This window comes from Lupinus angustifolius, chromosome LG05 (genome assembly GCF_001865875.1).
Source record: "Lupinus angustifolius cultivar Tanjil chromosome LG05, LupAngTanjil_v1.0, whole genome shotgun sequence".
NCBI classification, from domain to species: Eukaryota; Viridiplantae; Streptophyta; class Magnoliopsida; order Fabales; family Fabaceae; genus Lupinus; species Lupinus angustifolius.
This window is the reverse complement of record NC_032013.1, coordinates 13,570,958-13,584,559: the sequence shown is the minus strand read 5'-3', so window position 1 is coordinate 13,584,559 and position 13,602 is coordinate 13,570,958. Positions and strand designations below refer to the sequence as shown.

Here is a 13,602-nt window from a genome sequence, read left to right as displayed (position 1 = left end):
AAAAAATATAAATTAACATCCAAAATAATTTTTCATTCTTCGATCAAAGTGCCAAATATATTAATTGTTGCGTGACATGACAATGAACTAAACGATTTGGTAGATGACAATCCACTAAATGATTTGGTAGATGACAATGAACTAAATAATTTGGTAGATAAGAATGATCTAAATGATTTGCAAATTAATTCTTCATCTCACGCAAATCTTGTATAACAGCCACTTTCCTTTTGAAATCTGGGTCCTTTTGCCAAATCAAAAGATGTTAAAGACCTCATTGACAAGATTTTGATAATGAACTAAATGATTTGGTAGATGACAATGAACTAAATAATTTGCAGATTAATTCTTCATCTCACGCAAATCTTGTATAACAACAACTTTCCTTTTGAAATCTGGGTCCTTTTGCCAAATCAAAAAATGTTAACATATTCCTTGACATGATTCTGATATAGGGTTCCTGACAGTTCAACTTTAGCACTTTTAACACTTCGAGTTGTTGAGATCTACTGTGTGCCTTTTTCATATTCATTTTAACAAAACTTCCATTTTTATTTTTGCTTTCTATTGCTCTCTTTTGGTTACATTGTGTTTTCTTCCTCCTATCTTTTTCTCCTTGGGTTCGATGACTAATTATAGAAGGAGACAATGAAGGAGACAAAAAAATACAAAGCAGAAAAAAATAATTTATAGAAAAACAAACACTTACTGATGAAATAGAACATGAAGTGAACGACAACATTTATAGATTCAAATGGAAAGAGAGTCATTATCGTTGTCCTTGGTAGACGCGCAACAAATTAATTTTTCATAGAAACAAAGAGACGCATAAGCACTCAACCATTAATTTTTCTGATATTTAAACGTCGTACACAAGCAGCAACACATATTTAAGAAAACATTGTTATTATGTCATCTTCAACAATACTTATTTAACGTTATGCTTTGGAATAGATGTACATCATCAACACTTCCTATAACATGCGATGTTAAATAGAAATCATTCAAGATGGCGCTAAAATCACTGATGTTCAACAGTGTTGTTCCAATAATGCACTATTAAAGTTACCCACATTGACATCGTTTGCTTTAATTTGCGATGTTGATGTTCTTCGGCCTCATATTCAACATCGACGTTCAAAATAGTGTTGTTGAAATTATGATATATTATTATATAATTATAAATGGGGAATCCTAACTCATAATGTAATAATATGAAAGGGGTCAAAAATCTTAACTCAATACAAGCTAAATGAGTGAAATCACTTTCACTCATTTATAAGGAAAATTTATATAACTCAATACAAGTTAAATATAATGTAATTAAAAAGACAAATATTTATAAGGAAAACTCACTTTCAATTCGGTGTTGAATGAGTGAATGATAATTTTGAGGTTGAACGAGTGAATGATTTTTGAAATAGGTGTTGAATGATTATCGTGTTGAATGAGTAAATGATTTTCGTGTTGAATGAGTGAATCATTTTCGAGGTTTATTTTCAGTGTTGAATGATTTTCGAGGTCAATTTTGAGAGTAAATGAGTTTCGCTATTGAGTAAATGAGTGTTGGGATTGCTGAATATGTGAGAATGCAGGAAAATTTTAATTTTTTTAGGGTCTAATAATATCTTCAACTGTGCTTACTACAGAGAGCGTTGTAAATGAGACATAATCAACAGTGTCACCTACAAAAAGCATTGTGGAAGACTTCACATTCAAATATAATGAAAGTAAATATTCCATAGTGCAACCTGAAGGATACGATGTGGAAGGTATATTAATTTTTTTTAATAAAATTCAAATTAATCATGACATTCGATTAATGACAATTAATTAAATATATAGAACAATTAATAATGGCAATAAATAGCGTTGAAACAATCTAAGAATTAATAATAAAGGATATAATGACAATTAATTAAAATCCTATAGTGTTTCTAGTGCACGTTCCAAAAGGAAATAATGATAAAGGAAATAATGACAATTAATTGTTGATCATATTGACAACACTTCTTCCAAAATGTGTTGTTGTATAGATAAAATAAAATAATATGAGAAGTAAGTATTCAACATCGCTTCTTGAAGAATGCGCTGTTGAATTTAACATAAACAACAACACATCGTTAAAGAAGTGTTGTCGTATATCTACAGTAGCACACTATTAAAAAAACATTGTTGAATATCATAATTCCTAATTCTACACAGTTAAGCATACAACAAAAAATAACCTAAATGTATATGGAACAGGTAGAAACAGAACAGAACAACAACCTAAATGCATACAAAAATACAAAATCACAACTATATGAACAAAATTGAATTTCAATTGAAAATATATATTGAACATTAATTACACTGTATTGTTACAGAAACATATATTTCATATACCAAAACATATAGAGTACATTGAACATTAATTGAATTCCCTAAGCCAAAATCTGTGCAAAAATCTACTATACCTATGTTATACATAGATTTCCCTAAACTACTTTCTAGTTAAACTAAGTATATATTGTGACCAATGTTCCCTAATCTGGATGACTTGGTCATCTATGTACGATTTTCTAACAAACTTGATATCATCAGTCGACCACTGTTGAATTCTCCTTCATGTAGTTCAACACATAATAGCCGCAATCTACCTCGTTTTTTGGCAAGGGGTCTAAAATTAAAATCAACTAAACATATAAGTATAACCTTAATTGATATATGAATACACTACACATATAATTGTTTGAGATGATTTGTGTCAATACTTTTATATGATTCCCTTTGACTTTTTGTTGTGATTTTCTAGAACGAACAAAGCCTATGTAAATTTGCAGCCCCGTAAACAATAGAAAATGTACTTAATTACTAAACAACTAGGAAAGTGAAAGTGTAACTAAAATTTTAAATGAGTAGTCTACTTACCTAGTAAAAATTTCTCATGTACCGGTGTACTTGTTCGGATCACCATGTGTCAATGAGTCAAAGTAGTATATTTCTTCCCCGACCCGATTAATGGCAACCAAAAGCCAATGTGCCCTAACATAACCTATGCACATGGTAAGGATATGTTAAGCACAACAAACATACTAAAGACAGAAATACAAAAGACAATTAAGAAATGCTCACCCGATATGAAAAGGTGCAAGAAATAAATCAACAGCTCCTTTATAATTGATGAGAGTGTCTACAAATTTTTTGTCTGTTCTCCAATCTTCTTCTTGTCATTGCTACTCGACACCAAAGTGGTAACATGTAGGGATATGAACACCACCTTCTTCTTATCTTCCATGACAAAATTTTCGTACAAGTACCTAATATATATAACACAAAGTTTAGGTAATTATAACATACCGCCATGCAAAAGCAAGAAGTTAAGAAAACATAATTTACCTCATATATACACATATAGCAGTTGCACATATCCATTCATGTTTATATACATTCCTAGACTTCATTGATGCTAATGAATTCATCAATATTATTCCCGAGGGCTTCCTTGGGAAATGATAAAATCATTATATCATCTTCCAACTTTTGTACATGCTCAAACAATTGAGTACAATAGTTGGTAGTCTTCTTGGAGATCACATTCTCTGTAGATGGCTTCGAGCTCACGTCCCCTGTATATGGCTTAGTCTTTGGGTTGCTAACCTTAGATTTCACCACCTTCACCTTTTTCGGTATAGTTTCTACTATCCTAGGGGATGTCATTGAGCCATCTAACTCATTTTCACTACTAGGGGTGAAGTGTACATGTTCCTAAAATATTCAATATAAAATAAATCAATTATAGATCAATAAATATAATATGAGTGAGCATAAGGTGGAAATCATACCTCAGAAGGAACTACTTGTACAAGGTCTATTGGCTAAGCCACAAAAGTGCATATAGCACCTCCAACTGTGAAGATATCCTAGTCGAGAGGAATTGGCAGCAATGAATCATCATCGATTGCAACATCAATCGAGACATTCACATGATGGTGTGTGATACGTGCATTAAGGAGCATAGCATCGCTCAAGTTGTGCACTTTCCCAACACCCACAACTCGGCTACATGGGATATCCAGGAAAAGTTTGCAAGCACTGATTCCTTATATGTTAGTTAAAACATATAATTGGTTTATGACTATAAACTAAATGGCAAATAAATTAAAATTGGTTCACTAAACCACCTCGGGAATGGGAATGTTGTAAGGAGCAGGTGGGCAACTCTCATTGATGGTTGAAGGAACAATACCAGCAATAGTAGCTAGTCATTGCCACTCAGCTTCCTTCACCTTCATTGATTGCTCAAAATCGTTGAACTGTTGCATGAGGATCTCCAATTGATTTTGAATCTAACTCATTTGGGCTTTGGTTTCACGCTTTGGATGTAGTACAAATGTTTGCTGGCTAACCCCGAATATAGCACCCCGGATATGGCCAAGGTATTGAAACAGTCCTAGCGCCTTATCAAGTATAATGTGACTATCCAACTGTGCCTCCTTTTCTTTTAGGGCAACCAGAAAAATCAAGAAAAAATATAATGTTAATTAATGACATTGATAAATAAAGTATAGAAATCAAGTATAATTAAAAAATGAGTACCTACAACACGATTTGCCGCTTCTAGAACTTGTTCATTATCTATGACACCATCTTTGCTCTTATGGGCATCCACCCATAGAACATCAAGTTCTACTCCATGTGGACTCAAATGTGTATTACTTTTGTTTTCTAGTTGTCAAAACATAACCGATAATAATGTAATTAGATATATGGATACAACCAATAATGTACTTATAAATTAACAATACTTACAATTTTTTTCTCGACTCCTCTGTACCCTGCTCGAGAAGTTCGGTATGGATACAAAGTCTTAGATACCCTCTTGCGGTTTTCATCAGTTACTTTTTGCAAAAACAAACAACATTAACATTAACAATCATATACATGTATATAAAAAAGCATATATAAGAATAAAGTCAATACAAAGAAGATAATTTTACCAAGAAATACTCGTCTTGCATGCATGTAGTGACAAAAGCCTTCCAATCCTCATCTTAAATGACAATTGTATTTTTCATTGGAGGTTTGAGGTTGACATTTCCATCAGCATCTCTGAAACATTTTCCGTCATCGGTTCTAAATTGTCGGAGAGCCTTGCCTACAGATTTAAGAATATAATCCTTATGCATCTCACAAACATCAAAAGTTGACTGAAATTAAAACACATAAACACATATAAGTTGCATGAAAGCACATACATTGCATGAATACACAAATAATACATATACATTGCATGAAAACATATCTACAATATATTGCATGCAAATACATATACTTTTACATTGAATAAAAAATACAAAAACACATACACTGCCTAACCACGACCTTACTTCCTAAACACAAAAACACACACACGTAGAAACTTACTGTTATTTCATTCCAGATATGCTCCTTCACGACATTCAACCTAACATCAGTCCATTTGCTGAATGTTATTGACACATTTTGCTTAACCACGACCCCAATGTAGCTAACCAATATGTTTCCACCCTTCAATTTTAGTGGTTGGCCTTTTGAGTTCCATTCAACTTCTATATTCACTTCCTTACTTCTTGCACGAATGTCATTCTTCGTGGAAGTCATTCCACTGGAAGTTCGTTAATTAACAACAATTTGCTTGTCTTGTGGAGTCGGTGTAGCTTCATAACCACTGTGAAAACCATGATCACCACTTTGGGAAGTCATTGATGAAGTTTTTTGAGGTTTTCTTAGAGTATAGGTGTTTATGAAAGTATGAAGTTTTCTGTTATATTATGTTTGAGACCGTAGAGGGAAGTAATCAACTTTTAGATATTTAAAATGTAGTAACAATTCAATAGCGCTTTCTCAAGCAATCATTGTTGATATGACATCTTCAACCACACATATTAAAGGATGCACAATTGAATAGATTCTAATTAACGACGTTATCTTAATTGAGCGTTGTTAAACTGAACTCATTCAAGCCAATGCTTAATACAACATCCAAATTAACATCGTTTTATTAAATTTTTATTGTTAATGGATTTAAATTAACATCGATTTTTTGAAGTTGTGTTGTTAATGATTTCTTAAAGGTGCGCTATCAACAACAACACATATTATATTAAAAATAATTTCCAAAATACAATGTTACTTTTGGTTATTGAATGTTGCTGTAAAATACAATGTTGGAAAAATATCCCAAAAATATTAAACATTAAGTATTGTTACTTTGTTTATTATGTTTATTAATATGAGATTGTCAAAATACAACCATCCAAATAAATAACAACAAAATAGAAATTAATATCCAAAATAATTTTTTATTCTTCAAATTAAAGTTCCCCTAATCATTAGTCGAACAAATAAAAAGGTAAAATTTCATTTAAAGTACCAAAGTTTGTGGTTGCCAAAATACTGTCAAAGTACAATGTTCATGATAAATTAAAAAAAGAAAAACACCAAAAAAGAAATTAACAAATTAATTTCTTCAAAGTGTCCCTAATCAGTCGAAGAAATCATTCGCTAAGTGCATAATAGAATTAAGGTATTCTACATAGTACAGGTCATCGTCTCCTGTAGCCGTTAAGAATTGCTAAAAAACAAAAATAAAAAAGTAGACATTGAAGATTGAAGATTAAACATAAAGATTGAAGATTATTGCAAAATTGACATACACATTCTTTTTTAGGAATATCTTTTTTTCTATTCTTTTTAACAAAAATTCCGTTTTTCTTTGTGCTTTGTATTGCTCTCTTTTCGGTTTCTTTGTTTTTTCTTCCTCCTATCTTCTTCTCTTTGGGTGCCATGACTTATTATAAAAGGAGACAATGACTAATTAGACAAATAAAAGTACAAAAAAAGTATATAAAGGAGCAAAAGAATAATCTATAGAAACACACTTACTGAAATAGAACAACACCTATTAAAAAACATGGAGTGAACCACAATATATATAGATTCAAATGGAAAGAGAATGGTTATCACCGTCATTGGCAGATGTGCAACCAACTAATTTTTCTATGAAAACAAAGAATTTGCATAGAAATGAAGAGACGTATGAAGCACTCCACGGTTAATATTGTTGATATGTAAAACATTGTATACAAGCAACAACGCACATTTATGAAAGCACTATTACTATGTCATCTTCAATAGTGTGTCTTTAATACTGTGTTGCGGAATAGTTATACATTAACAAAACTTCCTATAAATAACGCTGTTAAATAGAACTCATTTAAGTCAGTGCTAACATCACTAATGTTCAACAGCGCTTTTTTAAGACTAAGCTATTAAAGTTGTGTCCACCTACCTAAATTCCATCTCATTTTTAACAGTGTCATTCAATAAAGCGATGTTGAATGATCGTTGTTAACTATGATATCTAGCATAGTGATCACATCATACAATCGATTACTATCAGCAGAAATAATCAATTACTATCAATAATAATCGATTATTCTGATTCTTTGAAATCATAACCAAAATAGTTTCTTGCAAAACATGTTATCTCATAAACAATCTTTAATGGTTTAATTTGCTACATGAAAATTTCCCAGATGCTAAACAAATAATGTGCATATAAAGAATCAATAAGAGAATTCAAGAAACACAACAAAACATGTAAAGATTGAAATTAAAAGAGATAAAGGGATAGAAGAATGCGCCAATGAATTTTATTATGGTTAGTTTACGGGTCGACTTGAAAATTACATCAATGTCTCTCCTTCTGATCTCTGGAGATTTTCTTTACTATGGAATAAAGCGTATGTTACAAACACACTTCCAATGAACTTTAAAAATGCTCATTTCTTAGTCCTAGAGTCACTCAAGTCAGTTTGACCTCCTATCTGTCTCTTAGGATACTCAACACCTACTCACGGTATAACCTCATCCATTTCTTCCTCTCAACCAAGACCATTGTAAAGATGAAGATCACTACCTAACTTCGGCTAGGTTTTCACTATAATTCATTACACAGAGAATTTCAATTTCAATTGGCTAGTAAAATCTGAGTTATATGAACCTAGTAAGTGTTAATTGAACACTGAACTCAGCTACAAACCTAAAGACAAAAATCTCACAAGAACTCTAAATTCTAAGTGAAGATTGTTGCAAGGTTTGTGTGAATGAAAACAAAATATCTTCTCACTTTTATAGCATTGTGATTCTTTACAGATGTTTCAAACAATAGGGCAATAGACACCTATAACGACCTAATACGGGAGCAAATCTCACAATGTCTAGCCACTTTATTCAAGGGGGAGTATCCATTATGGCATTGTATGTCAAAGGGGTCAGCTTCGAACATAGGGATTGGAGCTCTCCCTTTTTCCCTTTATACTACTTCCTATAGTGATCCAATATTGTTCTTGTTGAAGTACATATGCACTGCTCTTGTCCTCAGCTCCCCCGAAATGGTTCTTTGGGGATTCTCTGTTTTATGTTTCTAGATATTGTGTAGGGGCAGTTGGGGCAGTTTGATCCAAATGGGTAATACTCTAAGTAGGTCCTCCTTCAATTCAAAATTAGGTGCCCATTGGCGTAAGTACATAGGTAGGCCATAAATGGAATATGGCCCTTTGGCTACCTCATCACGGTAATATCTAGTTTTGAAACAAATAATGAAATATCCATTTTGCATTATAGTATAGTTTTGGTAGAGCAGTGAAGTTCCATACATTCTTCATGAAGCTTTTCACCATGTTCATCAAAATGTTCTCCCCAAAAGCATACATTATCATTGCATCCTCCCAGTATTTTAGTTATTAAGCAACATCCACCTCCTCAATTTGGATTTCAATTTCCCCAGCAACAGAAGTGGGGGTGTAAAACCTATAGAGAGTCCTCTATTTGGGATTTTATTCCCCTTGATTACGTCCACCCATGTGATTTGTACCTTGTCAACATCCCTTCCTTGTTCTTTGATGTCATCACCTTGAGAAGCCTTTTCCTTCACCGGTGGTGTCAATCGATATGGTTGGGGTGACTGTTGTGAACCCTCTTCTCGACTATTGTTTCTTCCATGTCCTTCTTTAGTTATGTCATTATTGTCTTCAGACTGTGGAGTGGGAGTTCTTAGTGGTGCCATTAGGCTAGTAGTTGCACCTTTTTCCTTGGCCGGTGGACACGCCATTGCACCATGGAACCCTAATTGCCTCTCTCCGGTTTCGCTCAATATAAGTCGCTAGGCAGTCATTCGTGCATCTCTCCTTCCATTATTTAACTTATTTTCAAAATCTTCTTGGCTAAAATCTCTCTTCCTATGGTTATTGTGACAACAACTAAAATCATTGCAAACAAAATAGAATATAATATAAACAATAAAATTATATATTACAAAGATTCAAAGAGTGAATAGAAAAAATGATGCAAACAAAGTATAAAGACAATGCAACAATAATTGAAGACAATGATTAGAAACACTAAAATGAAAATAATGTTAAATATATAATGGAAATAATAAAATAAAAATAATAAAAGGAAAAAAAATAAAGGCAAACAATTTTATTCGAGAGCACTAAATAGAAACAATGAAATGGAAAGAGTGCTAAATAATGGGAAAAAATGAAATGTATAATAGAAAAATGAAACATCATTTGAAAGAAGGGAAATAATGTTTGAAGACAATGGACATTATTTGAAAGCAAGACGACTTGGTTTATGTATAATAGATACTCCAACATTTATGTTTTATTCAATGTTCTAACTTATAATTGGGAGTTTTCTTTCTACGTAAGTAGTATATATTTGTAAAAAAATCATATAGTTTATAATTTAAAATATTAAGGAGTAAAATATGTATATAATCTACAAGATAATCTATGCACACCCTCATCTCTATGTGCCACCATCAATGAGTCAAGGTATAGGGCCATTGAGTCATTAGTTGGAACAATGGCTCAATGGTTGGATTGATGGACTAGGTTTGAATTAAAAATTCTAAAAACTTCATAATAACAACTAAAATTATATAATATTTCATTACTTCAAATTTAAAAATATTATCATACTTAATTAAAGGTTTCACTACCATAAAATATCACAAATAAGTTGTAAACATCATTATACAACATAGATTTTATGCTATAAATGCAAAAAAAAATGTACAAACAAATTTTAATTTTAATTAAACAACTAAAGTTTTGTTAGAATATAAGCTAACAAATAACAAAAATGACTATAAATAAATTAAAATTACTTGATTTTTGTTTTATCTCAAAATGACGTCTTTTTGGCTATTTTTTTTAAAATTGATTCACTCGGTCTGTCCAACCAGCCTGACCACCTGAGTCACCAATTTTAGGTTTAAAGCAATAAAGTCAAACCTAATCAATTGAATTTTGATACAAAATTGATTAGATGAGAGACATGAGCCAACCAGATGCCTGAATTATGGAGGAATTGGTCAATATAAGCCCACTTTCTTAACACCCCTCTAATGTGCTCTTCTACTACATGATCTATCTGAACTCATAAAAGATAATAAGAGACTAAGCTCAACATTGTTATAAATGTGGTCTTCTATTATATGATCCATATGTACTTATATATGATAATAAGAGACTAAGCTCAACATTTCTCTCTCTCTCTATTTATCACTCTCCTCTAAAGCAAAAGATAAAAAGAGATTGTTTCTCTTTAACTTCTCTCCCCTCCTTTTCTTTCTCCCATCTTTCTATTCTACTAAATGGAGCATTAGTTCTTTCACCATGAAGGGAGTAGCCACGAAGAGTTCACGTTTTGCACATGGGCTTAATACATCACAAACGAAAATAATACCCTAAACCAACCTCTTCATTGTTCCTCAACATTATAAATAGTAACCCTATATTGCTTAGTACCTCACAAGCCAAAATTTTTGTATAACATATAAAGATAAAATTGTATTGTTCTTGTTTATTGAGAATAGGAAAGATGTTTTTCAATAGGGGCCAAAAGATGAAGGGGACTATGGTATTGATGACAAAGAATGTTTTGGACATCAACGAACTTACATGTGCTATACGTTTCAGAGGTATTATCAGTGGTGGCATCAATCTCGTCAGCGGTTTAGTTGGCAGCACTATCGATGCCACCACTGCCTTTTTGGGCAAATTGATCGGTTATCAGTTGATTAGTTCCACTAGTGCTGATGATAAGTACCAAAAATACCTAATTTTCATACACTTTTCATGGCACATATCCCATGCAATCTTTAGAAAACCAACTTAATTCAACACTTTTTAGATAAATTGTCATAATTAAATTATATATTTTGTACACATCTTTTCCATTTCTTTTGATCTTTCCTTTATATATGGCACAGTCAGGATCAAGCATGGCACAAGCCAAGTGCTCAATGAGTAGCTTAGCATGGCACGAGGAATGCCCTGCATGGAACCAAGCACCAGGCCAAATGGGACACCCTAGAACCAAGCATCTACCTAGCCAGGCCAACCTGCTCAAGCATACAACTCAACGGTGCCACATAGGAGTCTGGCGTTGTGCACCTAACAAGTTGGGCAAGTTGCCTTAGCCACCAAGCAAGGCTTACCTCATGCATGACCTCACTTCACATGGTCTCTACAAGCTTTTCAGATGTAGCTCGCAATAGCTTGCCCATGTAGCTCACCATAGCCTCGGTGAGTCAACAAGAAGTGGCTTACTAAGCTACTTCGTCAAGAGATCAAACCCATGCTAAATAGTTTAGTCAGGCGCCTAGCGTGGTACTTTGAGGGATAGGTGGTGGACAGAAATGCCTACAAATAGGAAGCACTTCCCACACATTTCATACATTTATTCACATTCACTTTTTCACTTTCTTCTCTTCATAAATCTCTCTCTAAAATTCTCTCAATTTTGTAACACTTGGAGCCACGGTTCCAAGCTCTTTAGGTAAGTAGATTCTTGTAAATTTCTCTTAGAATTTAAGAGGAGAAAAGAGTTGGCAAATGGGATACAAAAATTGATTTTTTTAATCTCATTTTGTTCCAAAAGCATCTCATCCTTGGATAGATGGCTAATGCTACTACATATTGATTTGGATTACGGTGTAATGGTATTTCTTTACTTCATTTGTACCATTTTTTGATTTCAATTTATTCAAGTTATTACTTTTTGTTTATTTTTTATTCTTTAAGAAGTTCCTAATGCCGCTTTACCTTGATAAACTAAAACATGATTTAAAGATCCAAAATATGCTTCTTCTTAAGGTATTGACAAGTGAACTAAAAAAGTATAGTCTACATCTTAGTTCACTTGCAATATCAAAACATCTATTTTAAGCAACTTATATTCAAGGCTAAATAAAGTTAATGGAACCTAAAGTAGGGTGTGACAACCTACTTCGACGAGTGGCAGTTAATTATTATTTAGTTTATTATACATGGTTTGAAAATCATCTTTTCCATATTAGGACACTAGGTGGAAAGTTAAAGACATGGTGTATGGAATTAACCAAAGTATAACATGTAACTGGCATAAAGTCTTCAAAATCATTTAAGTTGAGAAATAATTCCATCTTTCAAACCAAAACTTCTCCTCAAGAATTTATCAACATTAGTTTACATTTCTTTGTCATTTTATGCAACAACATAACCAAAAACCATTAAAATGTTGTTAATCATTATTTTTTCTATAATATGTCTATATGATTATCTTCTATTAAGCAATTCTCTTTGGGTTCGACATAACTCTATACTATACTACAATTGAATCTTGAAAGAGATGCAAGCAAATGGAAAATATAGTAAAGTGTTATCAATAAATTTTATTTGTTGAAAACATAATCTATTCACAAAAGTGAACATCAATTCATAATTTGTAACTTTGTGAATAGAAACAACATAAAAAAAGCTCAATTCAATGAATGGTGTTGGAACATGGTTTGTTGAAAACCATGAGTGAGAACTTTTGGGTGTGAAATATAAAAAACACCCAAGTCCCACATAGAAGAGTTTGAAAAAAACAACTCTCAAAGTCCCACATGGAAGAGTTTTGAAAAAATAAAAATTAAGCTCCCAAGTCCCACATTGGAGAAATGAGGAACATGAGAAAAATCTCATGTTATAAATAGATGCTTTCACCCTTCATTTTAACTTGCACCAAGTTGAAGGCGTTTGCTCTCAACTTTTATTTCTCCCCCTAATATTCCGCCGATGCATTTCCGGCAAACTTCTCCCCCTTTCTTTCCGTGGCACTTAAGAATTGGCACAGGTAGCCAAAGTGGGATTTCGAGAACTGACACTGGTAGTCAGTATTGTGGGAAGAGAATTGGCACGGGTAGCCATATTGTGGGTAATTTCGAGAATTGGCACTGGTAGTCATATTGTGGTGGGTGTATTCGAGATTGGTTCTTACAATGCAGTAAGAATTCGATAACAGAGATCTGGGCTGTTTTATCCTAGGGACGGCGTGGTTGATAGTCTGCTTGCACATTTTGGGCAATGCCACGAAACGTCTTAAAGAGAGCGACCTGGTCGTAACTCAGCCAGTAAGTATTATTTCGTGCCATTTAGAATTGCTGCAAGCTACGGTAACAACAATTTTAAGACGTTTCAACTGCAATGGCATTCGTAGATAATATTACTGGACCGAACAACTATGACCTGAACAAGC

The 13,602-nt window shown here is 32.8% G+C and overlaps 1 pseudogene; it reads left to right on the top strand.

Annotated features, from left to right (window-relative positions):
* LOC109347875 overlaps positions 10,921-13,602 on the top strand; it is a 19,824-nt pseudogene continuing 17,142 nt past the window's right edge.